Below are 12463 nucleotides of genomic sequence, written 5' to 3'. Positions count from 1 at the left end.
GCATTCTGCCTCCACCATGAGAGGATTCTGCCGGTGGCAGCCTGCTCATCTCAGACAGAGGAGGACCTGATCTGAAAGCACGGGCTGGAGCCAAACCTAAACGAGATCAGCAAAGCTGCCCAGTCAACCTTCAGATGCATGTGATAGAATGCATGCTTACTGTTGTATGTCACTGAATTTTGAGTGGTTAATACAGCATTGCTTTGTCACCGTGTGACTGATACACTGGTCTAAGGATTACCATAGCTTTCCAAGGGATAGCAATCACCCCAGGGACTACTTGGCACACTTTCACCACCATCACCACCACCACCATCCCTTTATCGTCATCATTATTAGGAATGAGTAATTGCTATGAGCATGAAGTAATTTCCGAGTTTGATTCCTAGTTCTGCTTCTTAATAGTGCTGTAATCCTGGGCAAGTTACTGCTTTAAACCCCCAGTTTTCTTATCTACTTACTTTGTCTACCTCTTGGGGATTCCAGTGCTTCTTAACACAATAAAATCTCTGAGAAGTTCTTTAATAAAGAAAGCTTTAACTTTCTTTAATCTGGTTATATCCAAAGTTTTTTAACCATGAAATCCTTTTATTTGCAGAAAACCATTTAATATTTCTCAGAACCCACATCACTTGGGACATGAGAACTGGTTTTCAAGTGTTGCTTAGTAGCCAGTAACAAGGTCAAATGCCCTCCACACAGGGGACTCTTTGCCTGGTTCTAAAATATTTCCTTTCTAGTGACAGTAAAACTTTTCTGTCCTTTTCTCATTTTCTGCTTAATATAATAATGATAAGCAAAGCCTTGCTTTAACCATCCAATTTAAGGACTCGGTCTTTGGATAACTTTTAAAATATGAGACAGAACTGTGGAAGATTAAAGTCAAAATTATACTGCTTACAGAATCCCCAATTTTCCTTCATTTTTTTTTTCACGTCAAAGCATACTGTTCCAAAAGCCAAAACCTCATCTCTGAGCCTTTGCCAGAGTACCAGATCCACATTTTCACCCTTCTGCTGGACATTCCTACCAGCACTTTAAACTCAGAAGGTCCAGAATAAAACCAACAATTAAATGAAACTGTTCTGATTTCTCTAGTGTAGTTCATGACAATATCATCTTGCTGGGACTCAGGCTAGGGACCTCGAGGTTATTGGTCCTTTCTCTTTCTCTCTCTATTTCCCTAAGCCCACGCATTTACTATGATCATACAGATTTGACCTCTGTCCTGTCTTTTACATCAGTCACTTCCTTTTTCTTTCTGATGCTCTGGGTCAGGGATAGCAAACTTTAAATGTAAAGGGACAGATAGTAGATATTCTAGGTTTTGCAGGGTCATATGGTTTCTATAGCAACCACTCATCTCTGCCATTGTAGCCTGAAAACAGCCATAAACAATATCTAAATGCATGGGTATGGCTACGTTCCAATAACACTTGATTTGCAAAAACAAAAGGCTGACTAAATATTGTGGGTTGTAGCTTGCTAGCTCCTACTCTGGCTAACTTTATCTTCACAGCTAAAACCTGCATTTGTTTAGGGATTTATAGATTGCTTTGTGTGTGTGTGTGTGTGTGTGTGTGTGTAATGCTTTGCAAAATCACAGTCAATCCACACTGCAAATATTATCTTAGTTGGCAGAAGTAAAAATTGAGTTTGGATGGATTACATGACTCCAAACTCAAAGTCCCAGAGATAGTAAGTGGCAGAATCAGGATTCAAACCTAAGTTTTCTGCCAAACAATCTAAAGCCGTGCTGATGAGAGTTATCTGGACCACCAGCTCCCAAACTTCTGCCTCTGCCTTTAGCATTTGTCCTCATAAATGACCACCCCACTTTATAAGTTATAGCCTGCTTCATGTAGCGTCTCTCCTAAAGCCTTCAAAGGCACTCCATGTCTCAACTGGGTACAAATTCCTTGTCTAGTTTTCAAGACCTTCTATAGCAGACTCAGAGTTGCCTCTTCAACAATAACTACATCGTTGTCCTATTGGAATCATACTTGTCACCCAAGACCTATTTCATGGGCCATTTTTCTGTGAGGAATTTTCAAATCTACCCAACCGCCCTGGGTTGACTTCTTTGGCAAGTAATCTCTGAGTCAGAGCTTAGCACGTAGGATTATATTAGGGAGTGTCTTTGGGGTCAACCCTTGTAGAAGGGAGGGGATGAAAGGAGCCATTGTGAAGGTGCAACCACAGATTCAGCCAACACATGGGGAGTTCTGGAGCCATAGCGGTCCTTAAACACTGCCCAAATTGAGTCAAGATGTCCAAGCTTTTGCTTCCACATCAAACTTTCAATGGATGTGGCTTCTTGAGTAAAGGTGTAACTTTGGACAAGGTAGCTCTCTGTAGATGGGACAGCCCCTGAGGGGACTGACAGTCATCAATGCTCTCAGCAGCTGAGACAATGAGTCTGTTGTTGAAAGAGAATCATGACAATGTCCACCTCATCAACCGTCTGTTGAATTTCTTTGTAACTCTTTGACTTGATATTTCTTATATGATTTACTATAATCTGGTCTGTTTTACAGTTTTGTGTATACTTGCATTTCCGAACCTGTATTATCCCCTTTTTAGCAAGTCAAAGGACCCACTATGGAAAGAGCGTGGACTTCAGATATACCTGACTTGAATCTCAGTTCTGCCTCTTACTATCTGTGGCTCTGGGCCAACTCCTGAACCTGACTGGGCGTCTGCTTCCTGATGTGGAAAATTATAACCCCATAGTATCCCAGAGTCATCATGAAAATGGCAGGAAATGACAAATACAAAATGCTTGGCTCAAAGGAGTGCTTGATAAATACTAGCTTCCTTCATTTTGAGGGAAGAAACTCATTTTGGTTTCCACCAAAGCAATTACTACAGTGCCATAAACATATAAGGCATTTGATACATCTTTTATGAACCTTTGAAAGCTTCCTTTAAATTCATCCCTACTACTAATATGAATTCCTCATATGTATGTGGTCTATTCATGTTGGATCTAATGTACAGATTTTGGAAAAAGAACTGAGTGAAAGAGAGCAAGAGGTGGGGGGTCAAGAGAAGGAAGATAAAGGCTCTTTTAATGTTTCCTTGTATGGGTTTGAGTGTCTGTATATGCATGAGGCCATTGGGACCACTGGGTAAACACTTCTTGAGTGTCTCTTGTTGAAAATTCATCATTTAAAAACCATCTGTCTTAAGAACCATAGGACAGCAACAGAATCACAAAAAAATTAACCAAGGCCTTTGTTCTCATAGCTGGCAGTGCTTAATGACAGTTCTGGCCTTCTCCTTGGGGCTACAATCTCTTTTGCAGCAAACAGCAGTAAATGTCAACTCTGAAAGCCACCTAGTTTGACAACAAATGATTTAAGCACCAAGGGTGACAAGAAGACCATATTTTATTGAGCCACTGAGCTAGCTTTGAGGACTTACTTGCTGGTATTTTATATCAGACGGGCAAAAATGCCTACAGTAGCAGATGGAAAGTGTCTGCCTGGGAGTTCATATTTTTAAAAAATCTCAGCTTGCAACAAAGGAGAAAAATTGGAGCTAACTTCCCACATGCCTTTCAAAAAGGATTTTGGAAAATTCTCATGACCCATGTTCATCTAAGTATAAAATTCCAGAATGTCGTATGATTCTCATCCTAATTAGAAGCTAATTGTGCATCTTGGATGCTAAAAACTTTCCAAGAAACCTCTGAGACTGGGAGTAATTTCTTGATTTATCTAAAATTTCATCATTTCACTGGAATATTATCAGTGGCATTTGCAACAACAACAAAAAATGAAGCTTACTAACACATAATGCCTCATTTCTTATCACTGTTGTCGCTTTGAATGCAAAGCACACACACATTTTTGCAGGCCCTTTATAAATCTACCCATCCAGGTAGGTGAGTAGGGGCTGAAACCAGGTTTTTAGATATCAAGCTCTGGCCGCATCCACCGCAAAGCTAAAAATTTAGCTAAAAATTTTACCTAAAAAGCTAAAAATTTAGCTTTTTCTAAACGCTCAAATGCTTTCATTGAAGGCAACTAATTTTCATAATTTGATTTCTCCTTATTATGCATAAAAGCTCAAAGGAAGATAGATTCCCTACAGGGAAGGGAGAAGAAAAGAGTAGATGTGATTATTAAAGAGTTACACGGGGGATCCTGGTAGTGTTGGAACCATTCTGTAACTTGACTGTGGTGATAGATACACAAATAAATGCACATGCAATAAAGTTGCGTGGAACTTAATATGCACACACACATGAGCACAAGTGAATTGAGAAATCTGCATAATATCAGTGTCAATAGTCTTATTGAAATATTGTTCTATAGTTTTTTCAATATGTTATTTTTAGGGGCAACTGGGTACAGAGTGTATGGGAGCTCTAGTATTTCTTACAACTTCATGTGAATCTACGGTTACTTCAAATTAAAATGTTTAATTAAAAAAATAGGTACCCCAGACTTCACAACAGGCTATGCCTTTTACAGGGTGGTCCTCTTCCTCTTTATGGCCAAGCTTCAATTTTCTCAGTTAGTGGGGAAAGATGAATGACTTACCCTGTTTTATTAATAATAACATGACTTGGCTGGGACTGGGGGAAAATGGTCCTTGATCACTGTCTGTGTGCATTACAATGACCTTATCACAAAGATTTTTTTCCATTGACATTTAAGAGAGAATATAAATATGGGTGTGAACGTTTTAAACAAGCCCCAAGAGACAGGAGCTGGAGATTACAAATCTTCAGAAGTGTTTTAATAGTCTGTCAAACTCAGTTGACAATGTTTTATCAATTATGGAAGCTATTTCCATAATGATAAAATTAATGGCTGAGAAGGAGATGGAGAATTTCTTTGACATCTAAGCACAAAAGTCATCCCAGGGGTTTTTACAGATAAATCAAACCCAGTGCTCCCTTTGTTAACGAAGAGAACCCATATCAAGAGGATACTTCAGTTCCAGAAACATCATTAGTAGGGAAGGAAATAATAAAGGAGAAACAGGGAAATGTTCCAGGATGTCAGATAAAAGGCAGTACAGATTAAGAAAATGTTAAATAGTAACTAAAACGAAGCCAAACACCACAGAAAGCACACATCACTGCGGCAGTTGTTCGGACTACAGTTGTCATGCTCTTTATATCTTTATATTTGCCATGAGATTTCAGGTGACAGAGAGACTCCCCACCAAAAGGAGAGTGTGTACTATATTGTCTCCCTACCCATGCCTCCACAACTCCACACTCAGCCCATTTTTACTTCTGGAGAAATAGTATCATAAGCACATAAACAGAAGTGTGTCTGTATTAAGAAACCAGTTTTTAAATATTGTAAATGTACCACACATGATACAATCCTCTTTTCACATCTTAATTCTGCCTCCTTTTATCCCATGCCTATTATGTCTTCCAGATTTATTTGATAATGTTTCACCAAAGCAGGAGGAAACTTTAAAGATGAGCCCTTTTATCACTTAAATAGCTTTAAGATCAAATAACTTTAAAGTCAAATAAATAAATATACATTTTCCAGTAGTCATGTATGGAAATGAGAGTTGGACTATGAAGAAAGCTGAGCGTTGAAGAATTGATGCTTTTGAACTCTGGTGTTGGAGAAGACTCTTGAGAGTCCCTTGGACTGCAAGGAGATCCAACCAGTCAATCCTAAAGGAAATCAGTCCTGAATATTCATTGGAAGGACTGATGCTGAAGCTGAAACTCCAATCCTTTGGCCACCTGATGCAAAGAACTCACTCATTAGAAAAGACTCTGATGCTGGGAAAGATTGAAGGTGGGAGGAGAAGGGGACGACAGAGGATGAGATGGTTGGATGGCATAACCGACTTGATGGACATGAGTTTGAGCAAGCTCCAGGAGTTGGTGATGGACAGGGAAGCCTGGTATGCTGCAGTCCATGGGGTTGCAGAGAGTTGGACATGACTGAGTGACTGAACTGAACTGAAATGTCTAACACAAAATAACATTTTTTATTTTCCCAAGCTAGTTCAGAGAGGGATGATGACCCTCACATAGAAAGCACTAACTGCCCTCGTGCTTCTATAGTAAAATTGTTAGTTTCCTTTATTATATTAATAATTAACGTTAGCAATGAACTTGGCCTCTGGGCTTGTCCAGATCAAACAAACCCAGAGCCTTTCATGACAAAACCTCATCAGGCACAGATGATCCTATAAGAGGAAGATGGCAGGTGAGTTTCTTCCCCATCTGCTATCTTAGAATCACAGAAAAATTTTAATCATTGAAGAATGTTCCTTTATTATTTGAGAATAGTGGAGTTCAATAGATTAGTTTGGGGCTATCCAAGGATCATTGGAAAGATAGTTCAAGAAGGCTACCTTGTGAAAAAACTACTTTTTGGAGCCTTTGGCCAGGAATCATTTGTTGGTATCATGAACTTTTTCGTTTATTCAGCCAATGGGACTTTCTGGCTTTGTTGTTGTTCAGTCGCTCAGTCATGTCTGACTCTTTGCCACCCCATGCAGTGCAGCATGACAGGCCTCCCTGTCCTTCCCTATTTCCCAGAGTTTGCTCAAACTTATGTCCATCAAGTCAATGATGCCATCCAACCATCTCATCCTCTGTCCTCCCCTTCTCTTCATGCCCTCCATCTTTCCCAGAATCAGAGTCTTTTCCAATGAGTTGGCTCTTCCTATCAGGCCAAAGTATTGGACCGTCAGTTTCAGCATCAGTCCTTTAAAGGAATATTCAGGGTTGATTTCCTTCAGGATTGACTGGTTGGATCTTCTTGCTGTCCAAGAGACTCTCAAGAGTCTTCTCCAGCACCACAATTCAAAAGCATCAATTCTTTGGCACTTAGCCTTCTTTATGGTCTAACTCTCACATCTGTCCATGACTACTGGAAAAACCATAGCTATGACCTTAAAAAACTCTGTTGGCAAAGCGATATCTCTGCTTTTTAATAGCTGTCTAGGTTTGTCATAGCTTTCCTTCCAAGTAGCAAGCATCTTTTAATTTCATGGCTGCAGTCATCATCCACAGTGATTTCAGAGCCCAAGAAAATAAAATCTGTCTCTGTTTCCACTTTTCCCCCTTATACTTGCCATGAAGTGATGGGAGTGGATGCCATAAGCTTAGTTTTTTTAATGTTGAGTTCTAAGCCAGCTTTTTCACTCTCCTCTTTTACCCTCATCAAGAGGCTCTTCAGTTCCTCTTCAGTTTCTACTATTAGAGTGGTATTAGCCATATATCTGAGGTTGATAATATTTCTTCCACCAATCTTGTTAAGGACATAACAATGGACAAACCACTATAAATTCCTGCCTTCAGGGAGCTTGAGTTCTGTATTTGAAAATAAATACTTAAGCTGGTACTAGTGTGGGCAGAAAAGTAAAGGAGGATGAGAGGGAGACAGTACTGGAAGTGCTATTTTAGATAGGCTGGTTAGGAAGACCTCTTTGATGGGGTAATGACTTGAATGAGGAAAGGGAGAAGCCTTGTGAATCCTGGAGCAACAGCTTCCCAGGCTGAAGGAAGAGCAAGTTCAAAGGCCCTGAGGCAGCAGCATGCTTGGTGGAGGAACAGTTTAAGAGGAATGCAAATGGCTTCCCCAGATGTGGGGTATTTCATCTTAGTGCTCACCCATGGGTGCTCTCCTGCCTTCTCTGGGTAAGTTCTCTTGGGCCTGGTGAAGGAAGGCTGTACTTTTTTAAGCCAAGAGGAATCTCAGTTTTCTATAGAAAGGTATCCAGCAACCAGGAGCTTTGGGGAGCCTTCCACCTGATTCTGTTTTCACTCTGACTTATTTGTCATCCACCTTTCTCTTTGGGTTGTTTTCATCTCCCCCTTTATGCCCGATCGCCTTCAGCACCCTTGCCATCTCTTGACTGTGACAATCATCCTTGGGCTGCCAGGTTGACCTGACCTGGGATCAGGTTTTTCATGGCACAGACTCTCTCTCAGGGGCGCTTCCTCAGATTTTATTAGGGTCTTGGAGCAGAACCAGCATAGTTTAGCAATCAGCAATCCTTGCCAATGTGTTATCTGATAGACTTTTACTGTTAGTCCTCCAGAGGAATCACTGTCAAAAATATTTGAGTAATGTCCAAAACTAAAGGCATGCTTCTTAAAAGGGTTCAGAAGACACTGCAATGTAGGAGTGGTGGTGGTGGGGTGGGGGGGTCCTTTCTGCTTAGCATGCTTGAGTCACATCCCTGATCTAGTCTCAATACTGTTAGAACTCTGCAGTTGACTTCAATGTCATTGACTGTCCTGTCTCTCCCAGGAGAAGGAATTCAAGGCCAACAGTAGCTCCCTAGGTCTGTTCTGATTGAAACATCTATAGAAAAGCATGTGGAAAAAATGCCACCCCTCCCTTAGAAATATACCTTAATGCTCAGTGACAATCTGGAATCTCACTGGCTGCTTTCAGTCTTTCCTCTGGAATTCAACAATTGTTTGCATTTCTTTTAAGAAGACACTGTTAATCTCAAGATGCATAAAAAATGTAGTTCCATGGTAGTCTGGCTTTTAACAAATACAACTAATCATTTCTAATGGACGATGGATAGGATTGTAGCAAGGGTGTAGATGGAGAAAGTCACGAAGCCACTGTTTAATATTGCCCTAACATGCTGTGAAAATAAACTCAAATATTGTAGCAAAGAGAAATAATATCACTTTCTAGGCTTGGGTAAGACAGAAAGAATTAAATGCTTAAAGGTTCTTACAGAACCCAGTTTATAAGCATCAGCTATTAAATTACAGGTGAGAACTCGGATTCCATATGCACATAAGGTATAAGAGTGCATTTGAAAAGAATACTAAAATCCTCTCGTCATCTTTCTTCCAGCCATAGTTTAAGTTCCATGGTTAGTGTTCATCAATTATCAAGTTATTGATAGAAAGTGCTTTTATTAATACTTATTTGTTCAACCTAAGAGATGATTATTCAAGCAAGAATTTTTTATTATATAGGACTTAGTAATACATCAAAACAAAATTTATTAAACCTTGGCAAATGATACATTATACTGATGTCTATTCCTTTGTTCATATATCTAATTTGTTCTATTGAAAATATAGTGTTTAGAGATGAAGGACCCTTTGGGGGCTTGCAAAGAGTCAGACATAACTGAGTGACTGGGTGTGTGTGCACACGTCCACACACATATACACTGGGATCTTTATTTGCTGTTTAACTGAAGACAATGAGTATTAATGACTATATATAATTTATCTGATGAACACAGACAGTGAGAGTATAACAATAATTTAAGTAATAGAAGTTCCACATTTATGCATTTAGGTTATGATATAATTTACAAAATGAATAAATGTGCATTAAAAAATAAACAAAACATAAATGGGTTGAACTCTATGGGTGGCATTCTTCCATTATGGCTGCCCTTTCCTACTGGCACTCTGGTTTCCTTTGAGGATATTATGGAATCTCATGGCAAGTCTCCCAGGAGATGTGTGGTGGTTTATGTCTTTGTGATTTATGCTTTTGGCTTGAATTTGCCAGAATTTTCTCTTCCTTTTAGCCAAGAATCTCCGCTGACGTATACTTAATGAAGAACAAGGAAAAGAAGGAAATAAATATTGCTCAGAATTTCAGACCATACCTTATTGTCAATGATTAGGCTATCATATATTAATGTCAATGAACATTGTAGAAATAAATGGGCTAATATCCATGCTTTGTCTTAAATGTCTTTGGATGGAAAGTGCTTCCTTAGGACAGCAGATTACTATTAGTGACTACTCACTGGAGTATAAGGAACAGAAAAAATATCAATAGTAACTTCCTTAGTCAGTAGGGGCTTCCCTGGTAGCTCAGCTGGTAAAGAATCCGCTTGCGGGAGACCTGGGTTTGATCCCTGGGTTGGGAAGATCCCCAGGAGAAGGAAATGGCTACCCACTCCAGTATTCTTGCCTAGAAAATCCCATGGACAGAGGAGCCTGGCAGGCTACGGTCCATGGAGTCACAAAGAGTCGGACACGACTGAATGACTTTCACCCCTTAGTCAACAGTGTTTTCTAAATTCCTATGTAGTCTAAGCTGAATTATTTCACTTTTTAAAACTGGCAGTCATGAACCAAAAAAGTAACCAATGAAGTGAGGTGCTTCTAACATTAAGAAAAATACTTCATATTTATTCTTCTCTATTGTTTACTCATCAAAACCCTGTGTGTTTTCACTCTTTTCAAATGTAGCCTCTCTCTGTCAGGGGGGTGTGTGTTTCAGAGTCCTTCCTGCACCATCAATGGGGCTGAATGACCTGGCACTGGAGCAGATCTGGGGTTGGGGGGTGGTTGGGGAACTGCTGCTTCCCTCCCCCACTGCACACTTAAATTTAGCCACAGGAGCATCTTCTCCATGGGCTACCAAGATAATGAGCCATTCCCTCATTGTATTCTTCATGATCCATTGCAAGTTAGATGAGAAGTGTACTTAGACATCATTTGGTTTAACCCTGTCACATTTTGGAGAAAACAGAAGCTAGTCTAAAATAACACAGTTAATTTGGGTGTAAGAGGGCAGACTGGATTTTCATTTCTAGACATGACTTCAATCTTTTCATTGAAGCCATTGACTTTCTCCCACAGAAATCATTTTAAGGCACAGCGCTGTGGTCAGTGCCTATTTAGTAAAACTGTATATTTGTTAACTGCTGTAGGCATCACTCTCCTGTAGACTTTTCTGCCATGATGGCAACAATCAATGTTGATATGACTCATGGCTACTTGCAATGTGGCTGGCATGGCTGAGAAACTGAGTTTTCTTTGACTTTTTATTGTGTGAACACAGAGAGTTCATTATATCCTTCTCCCAGCTTCTCCTGACATCAAAAACTTACATAACCCATTACACTTGTCAACATGAAGAAATCAACCTTGATTCAATACTATGAACTCACTCACAGGCTTTATTCCCTGGAGAAGGAAATGGCAACCCACTCCAGTATTCTTGCCTAGAGAATCCTGTGGACAGAGGAGACTGGTGGGCTGCTCTCCATAGAGTAGCACAGAATTGGACACAACTGCAGCAACTTAGCATGCATGCATGCATTGAAGAAGGAAATGGCAATCCACTGCAGTATTCTTGCCTGGAGAATCCCAAGGATGGAGGAGCCTTGTGGGCTGCCATCTATGGGGTTGCACAGAGTCAGACACGACTGAAGCGACTTAGCAGCAGCAGCAGCAGCAGCAGCACCAGCACAGGCTTTATTCAGATATCACCAGTTTTTTCTGTTCTAGGATCCAGTCCAGGATCCCATATTGTAGTTACTCATCATGTCCTCTTAGTCTTAAAGGACTGAGTATTTATTTGATTTCACTTTAAATAGCCACACGTGGCTAGAAGCTAGTATAAGAGACAGGGCAGCTGCGAATGTTCAGAATATATTCACATTCATTGCTTTCTTTAATTCTGATGACAACCCAAACCTGTGACTTATCACATTGCTAGTAAGTGGCAAAGTGGCTGAAAGCTTCCAGGGTTTTCTGACCCTCAGCTTCATGCATGCATTTTTTACCAACCCACAGCTGCTTCCCCACAGTGACACATGTGACTTAAAACTCACAGGAGACTCTGATGTAACATTTATTACTAAGATATGTGGGAAAATCTATATGTCTTAGAACATCTTTTAAAAAGCAAGCTGCCCTTTGGAGTGGAAAAGGTCTCAATATTCTGGAGGAACGACTCTTCTTCTTGCTGACCTCGAGATAGATGTTGGATCCCAGACCCCAGACTTGGGACCTCTTCTGTATTTACACACTCTGTCTAAGTGATCTCATTCTGTTCCCTGGCTTTAAATAACATTTATAAACTGATGGGCCCCAAATTTATATCTCCAGGCCAAACCTTGCCCTGAAACTCCACCTGCTTCCCTCCTATCGTCATGTGAATGTCTCACGGCAGCTCAAACTGAGAATTTTGCACTCTCTTCAATGCCCTGGATCTGGGCTTCTCCAAGTCTTCTCAGCTCTGTAAACAGCACCACTATTGACTGGTAATGAACTATTCGTTACTCAAGCTGAAAGCCTAGAAGTTGTCCTTTATTCCTTTCTCTCCTATTCTCATTTCCAACATCCAGACTATCAGCAACAGCTGTTTTTCTCCAAAATATAACCACAGTCATCCACCTCTTCTGCAGCTCCATCCTTTCTTACCTGAGCTGCCGCCACAGCTTCCTAACAATCAGTCTCCAATCAAATCTTGTAACTTCTCTCTTTTGAATCATCTAACAGCTTCCCACTGCCCTTAAAATAAAATCCAGCCACCTCGAGATGTCTTTAAAGGTCCTGAATGATCCTCCATTTACTCTCTGATTTCATCCTCTGTATCCTTGATTCATAACATCCCAATCAAATTAGACGTCTGTCAAACTGAAAACTCAAATCCATCAAATAAGAACTCATCCATCTCAGGGCTTTGCAGCTACTGTTCCCTCTGCCTGGAAGTTCCACCTCCAGACCTTTGCA

Source organism: Bos mutus, chromosome 4 (assembly GCF_027580195.1).
Source record: "Bos mutus isolate GX-2022 chromosome 4, NWIPB_WYAK_1.1, whole genome shotgun sequence".
NCBI classification, from domain to species: domain Eukaryota; kingdom Metazoa; phylum Chordata; class Mammalia; order Artiodactyla; family Bovidae; genus Bos; species Bos mutus.
The sequence above is the reverse complement of the archived record's forward strand: the minus strand, read 5'-3'. Positions refer to the sequence as shown.